Below are 22,535 nucleotides of genomic sequence, written 5' to 3'. Positions count from 1 at the left end.
CTTTATATAATTGAGGCATTGTTACACAATACTTTTAATTTTCTCTAACTACAACTTTAGCTCATCATTAAACAGATAAACTCTCTCAAGTCAGAGCATTGGTCTCAAAGTCATTTGGACAATCCATTTTATGTTACTAATGTGCTCCACTCTTTACTGAGCTCCTGCAGTATGCAACATGATATAAAAGATTAATTTTAGTATTTGGATCTATTATTTTAAGAGCATTTTGTATTACCCAAAAAATATCTATTTAAAAATGTGATTATCAATTGAAAATATAGGGCAATTTGAAGAGGCTCTCAAATGTCACACAGTCTCTAAATAAGGTATTAGTGCTCTGGGTTAGTATTCCAGTTATCCATGTTAATAATTATTTGGTTCAAGACTGAGAAAAATGGGGTCACCAGACAGGAAAAGTAAAATATTAGTAATAGGATTGGCTTTTGTTTAGTTGAGAAGTTAATTGTGGCACCCAGGAATCATTTGGGTTGTTGCCTTCATTCACCATAGTGTTACTTGGCAGAGACCTGTGACATTGAACTGAAAAGGATCAGCAAGACAACTTCATTACAGATTTTGAGAAGTTACATTACATCAGTGCAGGTAAGAGTCTCTGAAGATACACAAAGACTTTGATAACAAATCGTTCCTATTATTTTGTGAACAGTGGCTTTCTTTTTAAATGTGTTTATTGCAAAGTAAAATTATAAAATACCTAATCTCTCTGCACATTTAAAGGATCTGCCATTTTCCATTGCGTTCAGGTGTGTTCATTTTTGAAGTAAATGAGGGATGCACCTTTAGGGTAATGGAACATCTTCCCACACATATATCTGACAGAATAGGTTTATTGCCATTATCGTTGGTCCCTTTGGTCCAGCTACCAACTCTTCCTGGCAACTGTCTGAAGCTGAACCAGTCTGCTCGCAACCTTGGCGTCATATCTGATCCCAAGGTGAGCTTCTGACCACGTACCCATGCCAATCACTGCCTATTGCCACCTCCATAACATCCCTCGACTATGCCCCTGCCTCAACTTTGCTGCCCATGTCCTTACTTGCGTCAAATACCATTCACCTATCACACCTGTGCTCGCTGAGCTACGCTGGCTCCCAGTCAAGCAACACTCTGATTTTAAAAATCTTATCCTTGTTTTCAAATTCCTCCATGGCCTTACCTCTCTTTATCTCTGTAATCTCCTCCAGCCCACAATTTCCATGCTCATCTACTTCTGGCGTCTTGAACATCCCTGATTTTAATTTCTCCACCACTGGTGGTTGTGCCTTCAGTTGCCCTGGTCCTAAGCCTTGGAATTCCCTCCCTACACCTCTCCAACTCTCTTTCTTTCTTTAAGATGCTCCTTGATACCCAACTCTTTGACCAAGCTTTTGGCCATCTGCCCTAACATCGTCTTATGTGGTTCAGTGTCAAATAACACTCACACGAAGCACTTTGAGATATTTTATTACATTAGAGGTGCTATGTGAATACATGTTGTAGTTGTTGTTGAAGTAATTATGTACAGGGTTAACTCATTCCATTTTTTAACCACCATACCTCCTGCATTGTAGAACGCTGTCTCCAAACCTCTTCACTAATGTTGTGCCTCTCAATAGCACAAGTTAAACTACTTTTGCACCATCCAAAGTGTCCAAGTTAATTGCTTTATTGTTAATCAAATAAAAACAAGTGTCACGAAATATATAAGACAACATATTACAAAATACTAAATATGGCGATGAATTCCTGTATTATGGAGTTTTCGAAGTTGTCTGTAACTGTTAGACCCCAAGTTGACATGGTTTACCAGTTCAAGGAAAAACAAATACACAGTTATGCTGGTCTTTACCTCCAGCCAAAGGGACTGTCATATTCTTGAAAAAAAAAACAGAAATAGATAGAAATAAACAGGAAGTCAGACAGCATTTGTAAAGGGAAAAGACAGGTTATTACATGGGCTGGACTTTAGAGACCTCCCGATGTCGGGTTTCATGGCAGGGGAGCCGGAAAATGCCTCTGGGAGAGGGCCGCCATGCACCCTGACGCTGGGAGGGCGCGGCCCGATATTGCCGGCGGCGGCGAGGCCACGCGGTGGCCCCCGCCGCTTGGTGACGGGACCCCCATTTGCATATTCAAATAAATGTAAATGAATCCATTAATTATACTGACGTCCCTGCCTGAGTTCCCGCTCCGATCTTCGGCCTGGTGTCCGGCACTCCCGCGCCTTCGGATCCCCGTCTAGGGAAACGAGGCAGAACACATGTGGGGAGGGGGGAGGAGTTAAGTTTCTCAGTGCGGGAGGGGGAACGGGGTCAAAGTAACATCATTGGTGTTGGGGCTGGTGGGAATGGTTTTCGGTTAAAGTTTAAGCACTTTGGGGGACGTGGGTCAGGTGAACAAGGTAATAGTTTTGGGGGGGGGAGAGGGCAAATAATTAATTTAATTGTTATTGGGGAGTGGGACAGGGGCAGGGTCTTTATTTTTATTTCCATGCGCTTTAAATATTTAAATTTAACGGTAGGGCTCATTGGCCTTTAAAAATGGCATCAGCGCCTGCGCACAAGCAGCTGACGCCATTGCCAGGGACGGACAGCCCACCCACTCCACATGATCAGGGTGGGGGGGGTGGGGGGGTGTCCTGTCCTGGCCATTTAAATGAGCCGCCATGCTTTGGATCGCGCTGGCTCCACGATGTGCGGCCCGCACGGGCGGCTGCCATTGTTTTCAGCCCATTGTGTTTTGATGAAGGGAACATACCCAATACATTATAAGTGGTCTTGCCACTTCACGGATATTGATTCAGCTGCTGTGTTTTTCCAACTATTCCCTTTTCTTAAAAAAAATTCAGGTTTTCAGGATCTGCAAGAGGAGCCTTCAAGGAGACCTTGCTGAAATTTAAGATTATAAAGGGGATTAAAGAGCAAAACACATTAGGTCTAATGATTTTCTTTTAGCACCTTCACAACGTCACAGAGAGCCAGATGTGGATGTGAGTGATAAAGATGTGGATGGCACTGAAGCATAAATTTATTCAAAACACAATTATATGCTTTTCTAGAGTGAAGGCATAAAGGGATATAGGCCAATAGACTGTATAAATATCTTGTTTTAACATCTTCTGCATTGATATGCTTCAATTAATTTTCAATCATATTTCCAAGGAATACATTTAAAATTAAATTGGGACTATCATTAGCAAATAAGTATTCTTGAGCTGTTTCTATTTAGCTGGAGCTTTTTTCTTTAAAAAGAGTAACAAAAGATAGAAGATGCCCACGATAAAATGCAAACATACTTACAATAATGCAGCATTTGAGGTTTTTTTTAAATCTTCAAACTATGACTGAATTTTCTAGTTTTAAATGGGCATATTTATACCGAGAACAAAGAAAACAGCAAAGAGAGAAAACAGGAGAGAGAGAAAACAAGAGAGAGAGAGTGAGCAGGAGAGAGGGAGTGAAAACAGGAGAGAGAGAGAAAATGGGACAGAGTGAAACACGAGCGAGAAAACTTACATTTGACTACACATAGCACTTGTCCAAGGATTTGTGCTTCAGTGAGAAGAGATAGTACAACATCAGTTGTATAAGGATTGCAACTTATCAATCTTATTGAAGATGATTGAATGCTGTAAACTAAACTACATTTGTTGACATATGCCCCTGTTAATGTATTAAAGTATATGTAGGTTAATTGGGTATTAATGGATTAGCAGATTATCCAATTCATTCAATTTGTGTTGTCATGGAAAACAAGTTGATATGACACTGGTGCCCCAGTGACGCATGTCTCTCCATGCATTCACTATGTCAGTTCCTCTCTCGTTCGTTACACTTTTATCAATTTTCTCTCACCACCCTTTTCTCTTCACTCCCCTTTCACTTACTCTTTTTACTCTCATTTGTCTTCTCTTCATTAGCTCAGGTTTTCATTTTGTGCCTCGTTTCTTTTTTCTCTTTTTTTGTAACTCCTCTTGTTCTCTTTTTATTCACTCCACATCTTCCTTCTCATCCTTTACTCCTTTTCTCATTCCTGTTTTCTCTCTCCGTCCCCATTTTTCTGTCTCGTCTGTGTTTTCTCACTCCCATTTTCACCCTCTCGCTCCTGTTCCCTCCCCCTCTCTCTCCCTCTCCTATTCTCTCCCCCCTTTCTCTCCTGTTCTCTGCCCTCCCTGCTTTCTGTCTCTCTCTCTCTCCTGTACACTGCTATTCCTAATCACAGAATCGTGAGAGCACAGAAGGAGACCATTCAGCCCATCGTGTCTGCAACCAGCTCTCTGAATGAGCATGTCACTTAGTGCCATACCCCACCTTCTCCCCGTACCCCTGCACATTCTTCCTTTTCAGTCTAATTCCCTTTTGAATGCCTCAATTGAATCTGCCTCCACCACACTCTCAGGCAGTGCATTCCAGATCCTAGCCACTCACTGCATGAAAATGTTTTCCTCATGTTGCCATTGCTTCTGTTGGCAATTACATTAAATTTCTGACCTCTCGTTCTTGATCCTTTCACGAGTGGGAACAGTTTCTCCCTATCTACTCTGTCTTGACCCATCGTGATTCTGAATACGTCTATCAAATCTCCTCTCAGTCTTCTCTTACCAAGGAAAAGAGTCCCAAGTTCTCCAATCTATCTTCATAACAGAAGTTTCTCATCCCTGGAACCATTCTCATGAATCATTTCTGCACTCTCTCCAATACCTTCACATCGTTCCTCAAGCGAGGTGTCCAGAACTAGACACAATGCTTCAGCTGAGGCCAAACTAGTGTCTTATACAAGTTCAACATAACTTCCTTGCTCTTGTATTCTATGCCTCTATTAATAAAGCCCAGGATACTGTATGCTTTTTTAACTACTGTCCTATCCTGCCATCTTCAGTGACTTATGCACATATACACCTAGGTCCCTCTGCTCCTGCACCCCCTTTAAAGTTGTAACCTTTATTTTATATTGTCTCTCCATGTTCTTCCTATCAAAATGAATCACTTTGCATTTCTCTGCATTGAACTTCATCTGCTACTTGTCCGCCCATTCCACCAACTTGTCTATGTCCTTTTGAAGTTCTACATTATCCTCTTCACAGTTCACAATGCTTCCAAGTTTTGTATCATCCTCAAATTTTGAAATTGTGCCTTGTACACCAAGGTCTAGGTCATTAATATATATCAGGAAGAGCAAGGATCCCAACTCTGTCCGCTGGGGAACTTCACTACAAACATTCCTCCAGCCTGAAAAACATCCATTAATTACTACTCTGTTTCCTGTTACACAGCAAATTTTATATCCATGTATGCCACATCAACAGCATTGCGCTCATCAATCCTTTCTGTTACCTCTTCAAAAAACTCAAGCAAGCTAGTCAAACACCATTTTCTCTTAACAAATTCATGCTGGCTTTCCTTAATTAACCCACATTTGTCCATATGCATTTTAATTTTGTCCCTAATTATTGTTTCTAGAAGTTTCCCCACCACCGAAGCTAAACTGACTGGACTGTAGTTGCTGGGCTTACCTTTACACCCTTTTTTGAACAAGGGTGTAACATTTGCAATTCTCCAGTCCTCTGGCACTGAGTCTAAGGAAGACTGGAAAATTATCCCCAATGCCTCCACAATTTCCACTCTCACTTCCCTCAGTATCCTTGGATGCATCTCATCCGGTCCAGGTGCTTTATCAACTTTAAGTATAGACAGCCTATCTAATACCTCCTCCTTTACCAATTTTTAATCCTTCCAGTGCATTAACTACATCCTCTTTCACTGTGGCCTGGGTAGCATCTTATTCTTTGGTAAAAACAGATGCAAAGTATTCATTTAATACCTCAGCTAATTCCCCTGCCTACATGTGTAAATCCCCTTTTTGGTCCCTAATCGGCCCTATTCCTCCTTTTACCACCTTTTTGCTATTTATATGCCGATAGAAGACTTTGGGATTCCCTTTTATGTTAGCTGCCACTCTCTTTTCGTACTCACTCTTTGCTTCTCTTATTTGCTTTTTCACTTCCCCATTGAATCTTCTGTATTCAGCCTGGTTCTCCATTGTATTATCGACCTGACATCTGTCATAAGCACACTTTTTCTTCTTCATCTTCATCTCTAAATCTTTTGTCATCCAAGGAGCCCTGGATTTGTTTGCCCTACCATGCCCCTTCAAGGGAATATACCTTGACTGTGCCCAAACGATCTCTTCTTTGAAGGTCATCCATTGTTCAGGTATCGTTTTCCTGCCAATCTTTGATGCCAATTTATTCATCTCTGATCCATTCTTACACCATTGAAGTTGGCTTTAGCCCAGTTAATTATTCTTATTCTAGATTGTTCTTAGTTCTTTTCCACAGCCAACCTAATCCTTATGATGCAATAATCATTGTCCCCTAAATGCTCTCCTACTGATATTTGATCCACTTGGCCCACCTCATTCCCAAGAACCAGGTCCAGCAGTGCTCCCCCTCTCATTAGACTGGAAACATACTGGTGCAGAAAATTTTCCTGAACACACTCTAGGAACTCTTGCCCCTCTCTGCCCTTTAATGTCCTTAGAATACTTGCTGTGAGTCAAAGTTCATCGTAAATTTTCTGAACAGCCTTGCCTATTAATAGTTTTTCTAAAACACATTTTCCAGATTTGCCTAGACCGCAGGACAAGAGAGCACAGGTTCATGGTTGTGAAAGGTAAATTTAAAACAGATGTCAGGAAGCATCCTTCTTTATGCAGCGTATATTCAAGTTTGCAGATGACATTAAGTTAGAAAGCATAGTAGGTTGTGTAGATGGGAGCAGGAAGTTATAAGGGGACAGACTATGCATGAGTGGGCAAAACTATGGCAGATGGAGTTCAACGTGGAGGAAAATGTGGAGGTTAACAGGAAAACTCTAGGAGCTGTGGAGGAGCAAAGGATTTAAGTGTCCATGTACACAAATCACTAAAAGCTAGATGACAGGTACAAGGTAATCTAAAAGGCTAATGGCATGCTGGGCTTTATCTCAAAGGAGTTGAAATAAAAAAGCGAAGAATTGATGCTTTGGTTATATAGGCCCTTGGTCAGACCCGACTTGGAATACTGGCTTCAATTTTGGACACGCCACCTCAGGAAAGATATACTGGCATTTGAAGGTGGTACAGCGGAGATTCACCAGAATTATACTAGGGCTAAAAGGGTTATATTATGAGGATAGGTTACTGGTATTCTTGAGCTTAGAAGGTTGAGGAGCAATTTAATCAAGGTGTTGAAATGAAGGGATTCCAAATGTTAGATACAGAAAAATTATTTCCTCCAGCGGGGGAAACCAGAACAAGGGGGATAATCTTAAAATTACAGCTAAGCCTTTAGAGGAACAAGCAGAATTTTTTTTCCACACAAAGGGTAGTGGAAATCTGAAACTCTGTCTTTCCCCATGCTCATCTCAGATTCTACATTTGAGAAACACCCAAAATTCCAATGTCTCTCCCAGTCGCCACCCCACTCCTCATTCTTGGTTCATCCCCCACACCTTTACACACTGAAGTGGCTCACCCATCCTCCACCCCTAGCTCTCAAGTTCTTCTTTTCCATGAATCACACTATTGTTCCTTAACCAGAATACTTCCTGTGTCCATATTTATCATCATCATCTACTTCTCCCTATCCTCTGACACTGTCTCCACCCTTTCAAAATCACCACTTTTCTATAACTGGAGAATATAATCCAAGTGCCCACATTCTTCAATAGATCTGGTACATATTAATGATTTCATAGCAATAGTTGAAGAGAAGCAGAATTTCTTGTGACACCCTTGTTAATGGTCTTTCCTCAATCAACATCACCAAAAACAGATCAACTGGGCATTATGCTGCATTTACCTACATAATATCAGTCACCGTGTTCCAAAGTAATTCATTGTGAAGTGCTGAAATATTTCTCACAATTGTAAAAAGGCTATAAATAAATCCATGTCTTTCTTTACTCAACCACAAGTCTATCTTTTACTCTCTCTCTCCAAAGACCTTAGAAGACCACTGCCATTCAAATAAAAGCAAAATACTGCAGATGCTGGAAATCTGAAATAAAAACAGAAAATGCTGAAAATACTCAGCAGGTCTGGCAGCATCTGTGGACAGAGAAGCAGAGTTAACCTTTCAGGTCTGTGACCTTTCATCAGAACTGATATTGCTACCCAACTATGCTCTCACTTTTTAAAAATTCTGCCAATTCAATTTTCATCCACAACACTGAAATTGCTTTGTTCAAAGTCTCTGTTATCCTTTAGTCTTTTCTAACCATCTGATCCTAGATTATTCTGGCTCTCAGATTTTAGATCAGTCTCAGGGGGATGTCCCAACTCTCTATACCTTCACAAGTGTCTGTCCTTACCTTGAAATCTAGTTTTAGTTTTAGAGATACAGCACTGAAACAGGCCCTTCAGCCCACCGAGTCTGTGCCGACCATCAACCACCCATTTATACTAATCCTACACTAATCCCATATTCCTACCACATCCCCACCTGTCTCTATATTTCCCTACCATCTACCTATACTAGGGGCAATTTATAATGGCCAATTTACCTACCAACCTGCAAGTCTTTTGGCTTGTGGGAGGAAACCGGAGCACCCGGAGAAAACCCAGGCAGACACAGGGAGAACCTGCAAACTCCACACAGGCAGTACCCAGAATTGAACCCGGGTCGCTGGAGCTGTGAGGCTGCGGTGCTAACCACTGCGCCACTGTGCTGCCCTTTTATGTTAGGCTTTTGCTAACATGACAGGGTTAACAGACAGCAAACCATGAATGATGGCTGTTTTATGTCACCAGAAGATTTCATTTTAATATTTAAAACATAGAGTGAATTGACTACAAGATAAACAAGGAAGTAGCCTAACAATGACATAATACATATTTACAGTAGGAAATATTTTACATCCATCAAGTAGACAAAAGAATAAAAAGGTTGCAAAGCAAAAACCAAACGTAATCTTTTCAAATGGACTTTTAAGTGGTTCTCTTTATTTACAAGAATTTCACTGTCAATCCCTTTTAAACTATCACTGGTTGCTTCAGACCTTTCTGGAACTGCCTTTCTCGTAGGATTTTCTAACTGCTCTCTTGAACAGAACAGCTACTTTTTTTACATCCCAGAATAATGTTGCTAAGAATTCATGGATTTTGGAAACTCAAATTCAAAGAAGAAACAGTTAGTCAAAGGTAAAGTGAATCAAACTCAAAGTTTATATATTTGAAAATTGTGCATTGGATCTCTTCTCAAGTCTGTTACCAGGGAAACTGTAACAACAAACTGTGTAGCATTAAATCAGGATAGACTTGAAGTTAACATTTCGACTTTAGAATCATAGAAAATTTGCGCCACAGAATGAGGCCATTCGGCCCATCCTGTCTGTGCTGGATGAAAAAGGGATATCCAGCCTAATCCCACTTTCCAGCTCGATGCTTAGCCTTGTAGGTTACAGCACTTCAAATACATGTCTGAGTACTTTTAAATTCGATGAGGATTTCTGCCTCTACTGCCCTTTCAGGCAGTGAGTTCCAGACTCCCATCATCCACTGGGTAAAAAAATTTCTCCTTGACTCCTGTCTAATCCTTCTCCCAATTACTTTAAATCTATGGCCCCTAGTTATTGACTTCTCTGCAAAGGGAAATAGGTCCTTCCTATCCACTTTATCTAGGCCCTTCAAAATTTCATACACCAAAATTAAATCCTCCCTCAGCCTCCTCTGTTCAAGACAAAACTCCAGCCAATCCAATCTTTCCTCATAGTTAAAATTCTCCATTTCTGGCAACACCCTTGTAATCTCCCCTGTACCCTCTCTAATGTGCCCACATCCTTCCTGTAATGCAGTGGCCAGAACTGCACACAGTACTGTAGCTGTGGCTTAACTAGTATTTTATACAGCTCTAGCATTACCTGTCTGCTCCTATATTCAAAAGGCGGTGGAAGTAGAGTCTTTGAATATGTTTAAGGCAGAGGTAGATGGATCCTTGATAAGCAAGGGGGTGAAAGGTTATCAGGGGTAGATGGTACTGTGGAGAAATTAGTTCAGCCATGAACTTATTGAATGGCGGAGCAGGCTCAAGGGGCTGGGTGGCCTGCTCCTGTTCCTAATGCGTATGTTCGTATGCATATTCTATACCTTGGCTAATAAAGGAAAGTATCCGTATGCCTTCTTAACTACCTTATCTACTGTCCTGCTGTCTTCAGGACATGCACTCTAAGGTCCCTCTATTCCTCTACACCTCTCAGTATCCTACCATTCATTGTGTATTCCCTTGCTTTGTTTGTTCTCCCCAAATGCATTACCTCACACTTCTCCAGATTGAATTCCATTTGCTACTTTGTGCCACCCCCCCACCACCACCTGACCAGTCCATTGATATCTTTCTACAGTCTGCTGCTTCCTTCCTCACTATCAACCACACAGCCAAATTTTGTATCATCTGCTAACTTCTTAATCATGCCCCCTTCATTTAAGTCTAAATCATTGACATATACCATGAAAAGCAAGGGTCCTAGTACTGAGCACTGCAGAACACCACGGGAAAAAGCCTTCCAGTCACAAAAACACCCGCCAACCATTACATTTTGCTTCCTGCCAATTTTGGATCCAACTTGCACTTTCCCTTGATTCCCATGGGCTTGTGCTTTTCTGAACATTCTGCCATGTGAGACATTGTCAAAAGTCTTGCTAAAATCCATGGAGACTGCACCAAACATGCTACTCTCATCGACCCTCCTAGTTACCTCGTGTCCTGAAGAATTTTTTCCAATAATTTGCCCATCACCAAAGTTAGGCTGATTGGCCTGCAATTATTCAGTTTATCCTTTGCTCCCTTTTTAAACAACAAGTACAATGTTAGCAGCTTTCCAGTCCTCCAGTACCACACCTGTAGCCCAAGAGGAAAATGATGGTTAGAGCCTCCGTTGTTTCCTCCCTTGTTTCTCTCAATAGTCTGGGTCAGGCGATTTATCTACTTTCAAAGATGCTAAACTGCTTAATACTTCCTCTCTCACTATCCCATCCAATATTTCACACTCCTCTTCAATTAAAATACCTACATTATCCTTCTCTTTGGTGAAGACAGACGGAAAGCACTCATTAAGAACCATGCCATGTCTTCCGTGTTCTATTCAAGATAGCCAGGCAGTGAAAGATAGAACTGGAGCCTAATCTTTACACATGCACAAGCTTTTATTTAGAGACACACATTACAAACATGAAGCTCCAAACCCAACAATCACAGTTTCAGTCTGCTCTTATATATAGGAGCACAAGTGAATCCCCAATTAATGCCCATCACCTGAACACAATTAAACACTCAATTAATAAACAATTAACATTCCACCTTTAAGAAATGATAAAATGGGACAAAATTAACTGTCATTTGGATTAATGTGGATTAATTAAGGAAAGCCAGCATGGATTTGTTGAAGGCAAATTTTGTTTAACTAACTTGCTTGAGTTTTTTGATGAGGAAATAGAAAGGGTTAATGAGGATAATGCAAATGATGTGGACTTCCAAAAGGCATTTGTTAAAGTGCCACATAATAGGCTTGCCATCAAAATTGAAGCCCATGGAATTAAAAGGAACTGTGGTAGCATGGAGAACAGGTTGGCTGAGTGACAGGAAACAGGGTAGAGGTGAACAGTTGTTTTTTGGACTGGAGGAAGGTATACAGCAGGGTTCCCCCAGGGGTTTGTACAAGGACCACTGCTTTTCTTGATATATATGAATGACTTAGATTTGGGTGTACAAGGCACAATTTCAAAATCTGCAGATGACATAAAACTTGGAAGTTTTGTGAACTGTGAGGAGGATAGTTTTTTTTTAATTCATTCATGGGATGTGGGCGACGCTGGCCAGGCCAGCATTTATTGCCCATCCCTAACTGCCCCCAAGAAGGCGGTGGTGAGCTGCCTTCTTGAACCGCTGGAGTCCATTTGGGGTAGGTATACCCACAGTGCTGTTAGGAAGGGAGTTCCAGGATTTTGGCCCAGCGACAGTGAAGGAACGGCGATATAGTTCCAAGTCAGGATGGTGTGTGACTTGGAAAGGAACTTGCAGGTGGTGGTGTTCCCATGTATTTGCTGCCCTTGTCCTTCTAGTTGTAGAGGTCGCGGATTTGGAAGGTGCTGTCTAAGGAGCCTTGGTGCATTGCTGCAGTGCATCTTGTAGATGGTACACACTGCTGCCACTGTGCGTCAGTGGTGGAGGGAGTGAATGTTTGTCGATGGGGTACCAATCAAGCGGGCTGCTTTGTCCTGGATGGTGTGGAGCTTCTTGAGTGTTGTTGGAGCTGCACCCATCCAGGCAAGTGGAGAGTATTCCATCACACCCCTGACTTGTGCCTTGTAGATGGTGGACAGACTTTGGGGAGTCAGGAGGTGAGTTATTCGCCTCAGGATTCCTAGCCTCTGACCTGCTCTTGTAGCCACGATATTTAAAAGGCTACTCCAGTTCAGTTTCTAGTCAATGGTAGCCCCGAGGATGTTGATAGTGGGGGATTCAGCGATGGTAATGCCGCTGAATGTCAAGGGGAGATGGTTAGATTCTCTCTTGTTGGAGATGGTCATTGCCTGGCACTTGTGTGGCGCGAAAGTTACTTGCCACTTATCAGCCCAAGCCTGGATATAGTCCTGGTCTTGCTGCATTTCTACACGGATTGCTTCAGTATCTGAGGAGTCACGAATAGTGCTGAATATTGTGCAATCATCAGTGAACATCCCGACTTCTGACCTTATGATTGAAGGAAGGTGATTGATGAAGCAGCTGAAGATGGTTGGGCCTAGGACACTACTCTGAGGAACTCCTGCAGTGATGTCCTGGAGCTCAGATGATTGACCTCCAACAACCACAACAATCTTCCTTTGCGCTAGGTATGACTCCAGCCAGCGGAGGGTTTTCCCCCTGATTCCCATTGACAGTTTTGCTAGGGATCCTTGATGCCATACTCGGTCAAATGCTGCCTTGATGTCAAGGGCAGTCACTCTCACCTCACCTCTTGAGTTCAGGCAGAGTGACAGACTTCAGGAGGACATAGATAGGCTGGTGGAATGGGCGGACACATGGCAGATGAAATTTACAGCAGACAAAAGGGGGTATGGAAACAAAGAGTCCTGGGAGTATCTGTGCACAAATCATTGAGGGTGGCAGTGCAGGTTGAGAAAGCAGTTAATAAGGCATACGGGATCCTGGGCTTTATAAATAGAGGCATAGGGCAGAATTTGGTTATTCCGTCGCGGGTGCCAGCAGCAGACCCGCAAGTGGGCACCGTCGCTGCTCATCAATGGTGCAACTGGACCACCGCGATCACAAGGTGGGTGGCCAACTATCATAATGAAGACATGGGGCTCAGTCAATCATGTGCCAGAGGCGGGCGGCGAGGCACCAATTGTGTCTTCGGTGGAGTCAAAGCAGGTGATGGCCGTATCTTTAAAGCTCTGCCAGCCCTGCTTAAAATTCTGCCTCACTTACTGACTTTGCTGCTGCTTTGCTTTTGATGAAGTTTTGCCATTGCTGCTGAACTACTGTGCTGCTAACCCCTTGCCTGGAGTCCCTCTGCTGCTGAACTGCGGTGCTGCTGGCCAAGAATTTAGAAGTCCAGGAGCTCTCAAAAAGCCAAGAGGGGCCATGTCAGACGCAAGACATCGGGTGGCCCACGGTTCACTGATGCCTCCCTGGAGGTTCTCCTTCAGGCTGCAAGGGAAATGCAGGAAATTCTCTTCCCCAGCGATGGAAGAAGAGGTCCTCCCACTTGACCAAGCAAGCCTGGATGGAGATAGTTGAGGAGGTTAGTAGCTTTGGACCCAAAGCAACTGGGTCCACAGCCGCAAGAGGGTCAACGACCTCCTTCATTCTGCCAAGGTGGCTGCTCCATACCGCTCTGCTTTTTAGGGATAGCAAGTGGCTACGCAGGAGGATGCGGGACATGGGGAGGGAGGCACTACAACTGGCAGAGGGGGTAAGGCTTCACCTCATCCTGACAGAATGCATGGCTGCATCTCAGCCACAGGTCATCTTCTTTCACATCTCATCCCAATTAACTCCCATGAGAGTGGGCGGCAGCATGAGCTATATGCAATACCCCACTAGGGGATGTGGGGCTGCCACTAGCAGAACTGTTACGTTGATCTCTCTGTGAAATTTGACTAACTCCATCTTCTCACTTGCAGGACAAGAGGGACAACAACAGCAGGGAGGCAGCCCAAACTGATGGAGGAATCCCAGATCTTTGGCCTCTCTCCACAGCTAAGGAGGAGGCACTAGAATTGGCAGGGACCCAGGGTGATCGCACAATATCCAATGGAGAGACTGCAGTCTTCACGCAAGAGAGTAAGGATTGGCTTCCATTGACGTGCAGTTCACTTCTGGAGACCCATAACACGTATGGTTGGCATGACAAGATCTGCACATATTTGTTTTCTCTCATGCAGGTCGGTTTCTGCAGGAGACTCAGCCAGAAGGGGGCCAGACATAAACCTCTGAGAAGGAGGAGCTCTCAGAGGATGCACCAACCCATGACTTTTTTATTTATTTATTTATTTAGAGATACAGCACTGAAACAGGCCCCTTGGCCCACCGAGTCTGTGCCGACCATCAACCACCCATTTATACTAATCCTACACTAATCCCATATTCCTACCCCATCCCCACCTTTCCTCAATTCCCCTACCACCTACCCATACTAGGGGCAATTTATAATGGCCAACTTACCAATCAACCTGCAAGTCTTTGGTTGTGGGAGGAAACCGGAGCACCCGGCGAAAACCCACGCAGTCACAGGGAGAACTTACAAACTCCGCACAGGCAGTACCCAGAATTGAAGCCGGGTCACTGGAGCTGTGAGGCTGCGGTGCTCACCACTGCGCCACTGTGCCGCCGTCTGAAGACTCTTCTGCATTTTCCACCAACGCAGATACTTTCACCTCGGTGGGTTACCGCTCGGCTGTAGAATCAGGATCACAAACTGGTGAGAGCACCGCACATGGGCCCGAGCAGAGGCAGAGACGGCTGAGGCAGAGACGGCCGAGGTCTCTGACAGTCGGAGAACTGTGCATGGCCAGGCCCATTCTGAGCCCCAGGCTCAAGACGAGTCTCTGGTGTCGACAGTACAGGGCATGCTGCAGTTGCAGAGAGAGGTAAGGCAAGATCTGGCAAAGATGCCAGATGCAATGCACAGCCATGAGCAGACAATGGAGGAGTCCATCCATGCCATGAATGCTGCCATGTCTCAGACATGGCTTCCTTCATCGAGAGGTTGACAACTATCATGGAGAGCCAGATCCTATAAATGCACGCAGATCTGCACATCATTGCCTTGGCCATGAGGTTGATGCAGCAGGGGAGGCAGTGGCGTAGTGGTGATGTCACTGGACAAGTAATCCAGAGGCCCAGGCTAGTGCTCTGGGGCCATGGGTTCGAATCCCACCACGGCAGATGGTGAAATTTGAATTCAATTAATCTGGAATTAAAAGGCTAGTCTAATGGTGACCATGAAACCATCTGCTTCACTAATGTCATTTAGGGAAGGCTATCTGCTGTCCTTATCTGGTCTGGCTTACATGTGACTCCAGATCCACAGCAATGTGGTTGACTCTTAAAATGTCTAGCAAACCACTCAGTTCATGGGCAATAAATGCTGGCCTAGCCAGCGATGCCCACGAGCAAATAAAAAAAATGGCGAGAGAGGCACATGATGTCTTCTCCATCTCCTCGTACTTCTTTGGTCAGCAGAGAGGTTCAAGTGAGCCTTGAAAGAGAGGAGGATAGGTTGACCTCCACAGCTGTGGGCTCTCGTCAGGGCACTCTGAGTGTGGATTGCGGCTCCTCAGCCCCTCCGCCAGTGAGCCCAGCTCCAGTAGCCGCGACATTTGAAGAGAGTCCTGCACCAGTGCAGGAAACCCTCAGGCAGCTGGGACCTTCCAGGCCTCAAGCAGCCAGAGGACAGCCACAGAAATCATCACAGGCCAAGAGGCAGCCTGATCAGCTGCCTGCCTCCAGCCCAGCTGCTGTTGCTGGGATCACACCTCGTAGGAGTACTCACAAACAGAAAAAGAAAAGTACCTAGCCACACTTGGGGGTTGACAGGTGTTTGATATCTGAGATGTGTTGCTTCATATAAAGTTCTTTTGTTCAAGTCATTAACTTTCATTGTGTAAAAGTGATTATGCTATCATGCCTTAATTGTGAGCTGCTGACTTCCCCCTTCCCCCTTAGTGGATGCCAATGTAGGCACAGCCCTCATCTGAATATGATCTCCAATGAGCACTAGCGTGTGTTTCAGCTGGGCGCTAGGCACGGAACACAAATGGAAAGGAGGCAACAGACTACATGCATTGAGGTGAGTCTTTATTGGATTCTTTATGAGTGGACATCAGGGTGGCTCGAAGTGGGTATTTATGAGATTGTCTCTTGCCTCCTGGGCCCGTCGCTCACTCTGCCTGGCCTCCAGTGCATGGGCTTCAACATCCAGTGCTGCTTGCTTACTTCCCTCCTCCACGTCCTCCTCATCAATGGAGGAGTATCATTCAGGCATCTCATCATCAAGCAAGGCCTCCCCACTCGCAGTGCTAGATTGTGCAGAGCACAGCAGACCACTTCGATACGCGAGACCCTCGCTGGGGCATCCTGCAGGGTTCCAACCGGATCGACCTAGGCAACGGAATGTCATCTTCAGCAGCCCAATTGCCTGCTTGATGGTCACGCGGATGGAGCCGTGGAAGTGCTCTACCTCTCCTCTGCTGCACTGCAACAGTTTTTCACAGGCAAGTAGCCAAGTCTTCAACAGGTAGCCTTGTCCCTGAAAATCCATCCCTGAAGGTGAGCAGGGGGCTGCCAGCTTTTAACGGTCGTGATCCTGAAGGCATGTGAGTGCCACCCACTGTCCACTAAATCACAAGCCCACCATTAAATTGACGTGAATTAAATGCAAATACATTCCAATTAACTGCTCAGTAATTTAGACCCCTAGGATCATAGAATAATTAAGGCACAGAAGGAGGCCATTTAGCCCATCGTGTCCATGCCGGCCAAAAAAACTAGCCAACCAATCTAATCCCACCTTCCAGCACCTGGTCTGTAGCCTTGCCAGATACAGCACTTCAGGTACATGTCCAGGTACCTTTTAAAAGAATTGAGGGGTTCTGTCTCCACCACCATTCCTGGCAGTGAATTCCAGACACCCACCACCCTCTGGGTGAAAACATTTTTCCTCATGTCCCCTCTAATCCTTCTACCAATCACCTTAAATCTGTGTCCCCTGGTAACTGACCTCCCCGCCAGGGGAAACTGGTCCTTCCTGTCCACTCTATCTAGGCCCCTCATAATTTTGTACACCTCAATTAAGTCTCCCCTCAGCCTCCTCAGTTCCAGGGAAAACAACTCTAGCCGATCCAATCTCTCCTCATAGCTGCAACTTTCAAGCCCTGGAAACATTCTTGTAAATCTCCTCTGTACTCTCTCCAGAGCAATTATGTTCTTTCTGTAATGTGGTGACCAGAACTGTACACAATACTCCAGCTGTGGCCTAACCAGCGTTTTTTACAGTTCCAGCATTACATCCCTGCTTTTGTATTCTATACCTCGGCCAATAGAGGGAAACAATCCACATGCCTTCTTCACCGCTCTATCTACCTGTCCTGCCACCTTCATGGACCTGTGGACATACACTCCAAGGTCTTTCACTTCTTCTACCCCTCTCAATATCCTCCCATTTATTGTGTATTCCCTCACTATATTTGTCCTCCCCAAATGCATTACCTCACACTTCTCTGGATTGAATTCCATTTGCCACTTTCCTGCCCACTCAACCAAACCATTGATATCATTCTGGAGTCTACAGCTATCCTCTTCACTATTAACTACAGGGCCAATTTTGCGTCATCAGCAAATTTCCCAATTATGCTTCCCACATTTAAGTCCAAATCATTAATAATTCACTAAAGAGTTAGAATTCAAGAAAGAGTTAGAATTCAAGGAAGAGTTAGATATAGTTCTTTGGGCGAAAGCGATACGGGGAGAAAGCGGGAACAGGGTACTGAGTTTGGATGATCAGCCATGATCGTATTGTATAGTGGTGCAGGCTCAAAGGGCCAAATGGCCTCCTATTTTTCTATGTTTCTATATACACAAACAGCAAGAGACCCAACACTGAGCCCTGTGGAACGCCACTAGAAACAGCAAAAACATCTGTCGACTACTACCCTTTGTTTCCTGTCCCTGAGCCAATTCTGGATCCAACCGGCCATATTCCCCTGTATTCCATATGATTTCATTTTACTGATCAGTCTGCCATGCGGGACCTTGTCAAATGCCTTACCAAAATCCATGTAGACCACATCCATTGCACTACCCTCATCAATCCTCCCTGTCACTTCCTCAAAAAACTCAATCAAGTTAGTAAGACATGACCTTTCCCTAACAAATGCTGACTATCCCTGATTAATCTGTGCCTTTCTAAGTGGCAGTTTATCCCGTGCCTCAGAATTGATTCTAACAATTTACCCTCCACTGAGGTCAGCCTATAATTATTTGGCCTATCCCTCACATCCTTGTTAAACAATGGTACAACTTTACAATTTTAAAATAGATTCCCATCGCATCAGGGCAGCAATGCCACCTTGGTGCTTTCCCGCTGCTGACTAAATCTGGAACCAACGTCACAAAGCCAGATTTTCGGAAGGACACTTCCAATGCGATTCTCTGTTCCCCCATGCCACCATTTTCGCTTCAAACAGCCGCACACAATTCTTCCCTATAGAGTGCAAAAGCAAGGAAGGTACAATGAACCTTTACAAAACACTGGTTTGGCCTCAGCAGGAGTATTGTGTCCAATTCTGGGTACCACACTTTAGGAAAGATATGAAGGCTTTAGAAAGAGTGCAGAAAAGATTGACAAAAATGGTTCCAGGGATGAGGAACTTCAGTTATGTGAATAGATTGGAGAAGTTGGAGCTGTTCTCCTGAGAGAAGAGATGGTGAGTTGATAGAGGTGTTCAAAATCATCAGGGGTCTAGACAGAATAGATGGAGATAAACTGTTCTCATTGGCAGAAGGGTCAAAAACTAGAGGACACCAATTTAAGATGATTGGCAAAAGAATCAAAAGCAAAAGGAGAAAAAAAACATTTTTACAGAGTGGTTATGATCTGGAATGCACTGCCGGAAAGGGTGGTGCAGGCAGATTTAATCGTGGCTTTCAAAAGGGAATTGAATAAGCACCTGGTGGGAAAAAATTTGCAAGGCTATGGGGAAAGGGAAGGGAAGTGGGACTAGCTGAAATGATCTTGCAGAAAAGTGGCACAGACTCAACCGGCCAAATGACCTCCTTCTGTGCTGTACCTATTCTATAAGTGATCCCTTTGCTAGTCTAGCTGAATTCACTGAGCAATGAATTCACAGCACCATGCACAGACAACAATAGTGCAGATGGCATGACGTCAGGTGCTACTGGGATTCAGTGGGACATTGGGTGGAAGCTCTGGAGTCTATGCCTTAAGCTGCAAAATCCTTATAAGCTTTAGTACCTAAAAATAAATTTGCATGGCACACATTCTGCCAGCTGTGAAGAAGACAACCTGACAAGAATAAGCGTATTTATCTTAATACCAGGATAATAGGTAACGAAGTGACCTATACGGTTCCTAATGTCAACAAGTAATTTTCCAGCTTGCTTACTGCTGATGCAATACCATAGAATAATCTGTCCTAATAGTGTAAGATTCTGCTTGAGCCTGATAATAGCAATGGGTATTAAGTTACAGGCCACCTTAGGGTCCCATTTACATATGGAATATAAAAAAATAATTGACCCAGAATTTGGTTATGATTTTGCATCATCATTGTTAATTAATCCCACAGTTATGATGCAATTTCTTTGACAAGGATTACTTTTTTTTATTCATTCATGGGATGTGGGCATCGCTGGCCAGGCCAGCATTTATTGCCCATCCCTAATTGCCCTTGAGAAGGTGGTGGTGAGCTGCCTTCTTGAACCACTGCAGTCCATGTGGGGTAGGTACACCCACAGTACTGTTAGGAAGGAAGTTCCAGGATTTTGACCCAGCGACAGTGAAGGAACGGCAATATAGTTCCAAGTCAGGATGGTGCGTGACTTGGAGGGGAACTTGCAGGTGGTGGTGTTCCCATGCATTTGCTGCCCTTGTCCTTCTAGTTGGTAGAGGTCACGGGTTTGGAAGGTACTGTCTAAGGAGCCTCGGTGCGTTGCTACAGTGCATCTTGGAGATGGTACACACTGCTGTCACTGTGCGTCGGTGGTGAAGAGAGTGAATGTTTGCATATGGGGTGCCAATCAAGCAGGCTGCTTTGTCCTGGATGGTGTGGAGCTTCTTGAGTGCTGTTGGAGCTGCACCCATCCAGGCAAGTGGAGAGTATTCCATCACACTCCTGGCTTGTGCTTTGTAGATGGTGGACAGGCTTTGGGGAGTCAGGAGGTGAGTTACTCGCCTCAGGATTCCTAGCCTCTGACCTGCTCTTGTAGCCACGGTATTTATATGGCCATTCCAGTTCAGTTTCTGGTCAATGGTAGCCCCTAGGATGTTGGTAGTGGGGGATTCAGCGATGGTAATGCCATTGAATGTCAAGGGGAGATGGTTCGATACTCTCTTGTTGGAGATGGTCATTGCCTGGAACTTGTGTGGCGTGAATGTTACTTGCCACTTATCAGCCCAAGCCTGGATATTGTCCAAGTCTTGCTGCATTTCTACATGGACTGCTTCAGTATCTGAGGAGTCATGAATGGTGCTGAACATTGTGCAATCATCAGCAAAGATTCCCACCTCTGACCTTATGATTGAAGAAAGGTCATTCTTGAAGCAGCTGAAGATGGTTGGGCCGAGGACACTACCCCGAGGAACTCCTGCAGTGATGTCCTAGAGCTCAGATGATTGACCTCCAACAACCACAACCATCTTCCTTTGCGCTAGGTATGACTCCAACCAGCGGAGGGTTTTCCCCGATTCCCATTGACCTCAGTTTTGCTAGGGCTCCTTGATGCCATACTCGGTCAAATGCTGCCTTGATGTCAAGGGCAGTCACTCTGACCTCACCTCTTGAGTTCAGCTCTGTTGTCCATGCTTGAACCAAGGCTGTAATGAGGTCAGGAGCTGAGTGGCCCTGGCGGAACCCAAACTGAACGTCACTGAGCAGGTTATTGCTAAGCAAGTGCTGCTTGACAGCACTGTTGATGACACATTTCATCACTTTACTGATGATTGAGAGTCGGCTGATGGTGCGGTAATTGGCCGGGTTGGATTTGTCCTGCTTTTTGTGTACAGGACATACCTGGGCAATTTTCCACATTGCAGGGTAGATGCCAGTGTTGTAGCTGTACTGGAACAGCTTGGCTAGAACAAAGAACAAAGAACAAAGAAAATTACAGCACAGGAACAGGCCCTTCGGCCCTCCAGGCCTGCGCCGATCCAGATCCTCTATCTAAACATGTCGCCTATTTTCTAAGGGTCTGTATCTCTTTTCTTCCTGCCCATTCATGTATCTGTCTAGATACATCTTAAAAGACGCCATCGTGCCCGCATCTACCACCTCCGCTGGCAACGCGTTCCAGGCACCCACCACCCTCTGCGTAAAGAACTTTCCACGCATATCCCCCCTAAACTTTTCCCCTTTCGCTTTGAACTCGTGTCCTCTAGTAATTGAATCCCCCACTCTGGGAAAAAAGCCTCTTGCTATCCACCCTGTCTATACCTCTCATTATTTTGTACACCTCAATCAGGTCCCCCCTCAACCTCCGTCTTCCTAATGAAAATAATCCTAATCTACTCAACCTCTCTTCATAGCTAGCGCCCTCCATACCAGGCAACATCCTGGTGAACCTCCTCTGCACCCTCTCCAAAGCATCCACATCCTTTTGGTAATGTGGCGACCAGAACTGCACGCAGTATTCCAAATGTGGCCGAACCAAAGTCCTATACAACTGTAACATGACCTGCCAACTCTTGTACTCAATACCCCGTCCGATGAAGGAAAGCATGCCGTATGCCTTCTTGACCACTCTATTTACCTGCGTTGCCACCTTCAGGGAACAGTGGACCTGAACACCCAAATCTCTCTGGACATCAATTTTCCCCAGGACTTTTCCATTTACTGTATAGTTCACTCTTGAATTGGATCTTCCAAAATGCATCACCTCGCATTTGCCCTGATTGAACTCCATCTGCCATTTCTCTGCCCAACTCTCCAATCTATCTATATTCTGCTGTATTCTCTGACAGTCCCCTTCACTATCTGCTACTCCACCAATCTTAGTGTCGTCTGCAAACTTGCTAATCAGTCCACCTATACTTTCCTCCAAATCATTAATGTATATCACAAACAACAGTGGTCCCAGCACGGATCCCTGTGGAACACCACTGGTCACACGTCTCCATTTTGAGAAACTCCCTTCTACTGCTACTCTCTGTCTCCTGTTGCCCAGCCAGTTCTTTATCCATCTGGCTAGTACACCTTGGACCCCATGCGCCTTCACTTTCTCCATCAGCCTGCCATGGGGAACCTTATCAAACGCC

General features: G+C 44.6%; 1 protein-coding gene across 1 annotated transcript in view; it reads left to right on the top strand.

Annotated features, from left to right (window-relative positions):
• Positions 1-577: 577 nt before the first annotated feature.
• Positions 578-22,535, top strand: part of LOC137372917 (phosducin-like) — a 37,617-nt gene continuing 15,659 nt past the window's right edge. Inside the window, exon 1 of the mRNA XM_068037389.1 lies at positions 578-606. The gene's annotated coding sequence lies outside the window, so the exon portion shown is untranslated. The remainder of the gene's footprint in view (positions 607-22,535) is intronic.

The sequence above is a fragment of the Heterodontus francisci genome, chromosome 8 (genome assembly GCF_036365525.1).
Source record: "Heterodontus francisci isolate sHetFra1 chromosome 8, sHetFra1.hap1, whole genome shotgun sequence".
In the NCBI taxonomy this organism is placed as follows: Eukaryota; Metazoa; Chordata; class Chondrichthyes; order Heterodontiformes; family Heterodontidae; genus Heterodontus; species Heterodontus francisci.
The sequence above is the reverse complement of the archived record's forward strand: the minus strand, read 5'-3'. Positions and strand labels throughout refer to the sequence as shown.